We start from the raw sequence: 2,681 nt of genomic DNA on the forward strand, positions 1-2,681 counted from the left end.
AGCTATGCATACACTAGGCAGGGGAAATCCACAGCTTGCTGCTACCACAGCCTCTCTAGAGTGGGTTCTTCAAGACAAATGTAGGAGGAAGCTTCAGGCAGTACCATTCTTTAGCTGGAAGGAACTCCAGCCCTTCACTGTTGTGGAAGCTGGGCCCAGAGCAGGGAGGCAGCGTCCCAAGATCACACGGTGAGTTAGTCACCAGTGAAAATAATATTTTCCTCCTTGCACACCACACCCTCTTTTTTTCCAGGCAAATTCCAGGCTCCTTTGGAAGAATGACAATGTTACAGGAAAGCACATGGATTTGCAGCTTTGTGGACACCGCCTGAGAGGGTGACAGCTCTTTACTCTCAGTGAGTTCCCCAGGTACACAAGCTCCTGAACAGACACAGCATGCACACATCTAAGTGCTTTCTGGCCCCAGATCCACATGCGCAGATGTAGAAGGGGCTTTTAGCTGATCACGAGGGTGTGGAAAGGTCTCAAGGGTGATTCAGGCACATAAATTCAAAATCTGTTTCTTCAACAAGAAATGCAGCTACCTTAAAAAAAAATTTTTAAGTAATCCAGATAATATTTTATTCAACAGATGGAGGAAAGTGAAGCCAGGCTTACTGAGAAAAAAACAACCCTCAGAAATCAAAATCAGACAGCTATACCCAGTCTGGCTGCCCCGGAGCGGGAAGACCCGAACCTTGGCAGGGCTGGCTGCTGTGCTGACCAGTCTGATATCATGAAGAGAAGTGATTTTCCGATCCTGCATCCGGTACAGCTGTGCGGACTCTGCTCTTCCTGCCATTCCACCAAGAAATTAAAAAGCAATTTTCTTTTGAAGTTCTGGGGTTTTTTTGTTTTTTGTTTTTCTCATTTAAGATTACACTTTGAGGTCAGAAAATGAGACATAAGGAATTCACAAACACGCATGCATTCGATTCAGAAACATTCCACCCTCCACATCCCCATTTTAAACTGTCCTGAGGCCCAGATGGTTTGCAGCTTGAGCTGGCTTAGGCTGGCAAGCATTTCAGGGATCTGGTTGACTACGTTTTCCTGAAACAGAAGGATTTTATGCATTAAGCTGATCAACACTGGGGAGAATGGGGCACCCTAACTGCCTTTAAGTAATATCTTATGAAGCTCTTTTAGAATTAGCAGCAGAACAAAATACACCCAGGAATCAAGTGTATAAAGCAATGAAGATTGTGTTTCAACTTCCAATATTGTGAGTAGTGTTGTTTATTCAAGGCAGTGTTAATTTTTATAATTTTTAAGCTTGTATGTATGTTTTTCTTCTCAGATGATTATGGTCCGTATCAGTTGCAGTTCAAGCAGGAAGCAGAAACCACACAGTAACTTAAACGGGGAAAGTTGAGTATAAAGAATTAATAAGTAAAATGTAGAACTGGAGTAACAAGGGATTGGCTAGTGAGAAGTGGACTCTAAAGAATACAGAGCAGCAGATAGAGGGAGCCGCCACTCTCCGTCCCTGGAGCTGAGATGGATGCTCATGGAAGGGCCCTCACTTCCAGGGCTGAAAGGATTCAGACACGCCGAGAGGGCACAGCCATAACTCAGTGGGTGGCAGGGAATTTCTGCAAGTGCTGTGGTGTTACAACAGCAGAACTTGCTAGAAATGGGCCTTTTTCCTTCAAATTGAAGGAGAGACATTTCCCCAAACTGAAGAGGACAAAAATGAAGAAATTCCTAGCCTTTCCCTCAAATGAGGAGACACATAGTTCTCAAGGTCATTATATTGGTGATAGGCTATATTAATTACTCCTCAAATTCAGTCGTAGTCTAACTTATGTTTTTTGCATACATTATAAAATGAATTTCTAACCACGTGTACATAAAATAAAAATAGGAAAAGCGATGAACATGGTTACCATGTAGAAAAAAATACTTATCTGTCATAAGCAAATAGAACATTTGCAGAGTTCTATAATCCTTGTTTCTGTAATTTGGCGTGGAGCCATGTTAGGATCTATGGCTTCCTTCTCTCGCTCTTCCATATTCCCCTTGCCCTAAGCCAGACCTTGGCTGCTCCAATTCTTTACAAGGGGGTTATGTCCTTGGTCATCCTGCCTTTTCTTTAGTTTCTCTAGTTTTCTACTAAACTTTACTGTTGATTAGTTCTTACGTGCAAGTACTAAGGGGCACTCGTTGCTCCTGACAGGTTCCTCCCTCCCTCTGTTGTGCAGCAGAAACCCAGTTTCCCCTGGGTCACCAGGATCAACCGCCCGAGCTATAGACTTATTCCTTTTGTGACTCTTTGTCCAGTGGCCTCTAGGACCCCACAATGGCCATGTGGAGTCTCTGCTTCTAGTTCAGTAGAGTCATTGCTGTGTCCCTTGATGGGGGGGCAAGTGCTCCTGCACAGCTGTCTAAGATCCCCAAGCCCTCAGAATCCCAGGTTGCTAGGATGGCGATTAATTCTTGGACCCATGGACTCTGGTTATCATGGTCTCTGATTCAAAGTATGTAATGCATCCTGTAAGACGGAGTCTTGCTTTGGAGTACTATTTTATGAGGCTATTTTAGGAATGCAAGCAGAACAAAAGACACCCAGCAACCAAATGTGTAAATCAATGAAGAATGTTTCAGATTGTAATCATGCAAGCAGAATGTTGTCTATTCCATGTTGATTTTTCAAACTTTCCAACTTGTATTTTTTTAGA

General features: G+C 43.3%; 1 long non-coding RNA gene across 1 annotated transcript; it reads left to right on the forward strand.

The window, feature by feature from the left end:
• The first annotated feature begins 250 nt into the window (after positions 1-250).
• On the forward strand, positions 251-837 carry LOC115832494. Its single transcript, XR_004028010.1, has 2 exons — positions 251-356; positions 593-837. It is a non-coding gene; the product is annotated as an uncharacterized LOC115832494 (long non-coding RNA).
• Positions 838-2,681: the final 1,844 nt, after the last annotated feature.

The sequence above is a fragment of the Nomascus leucogenys genome, chromosome 22a, assembly GCF_006542625.1.
Source record: "Nomascus leucogenys isolate Asia chromosome 22a, Asia_NLE_v1, whole genome shotgun sequence".
NCBI classification, from domain to species: Eukaryota; Metazoa; Chordata; class Mammalia; order Primates; family Hylobatidae; genus Nomascus; species Nomascus leucogenys.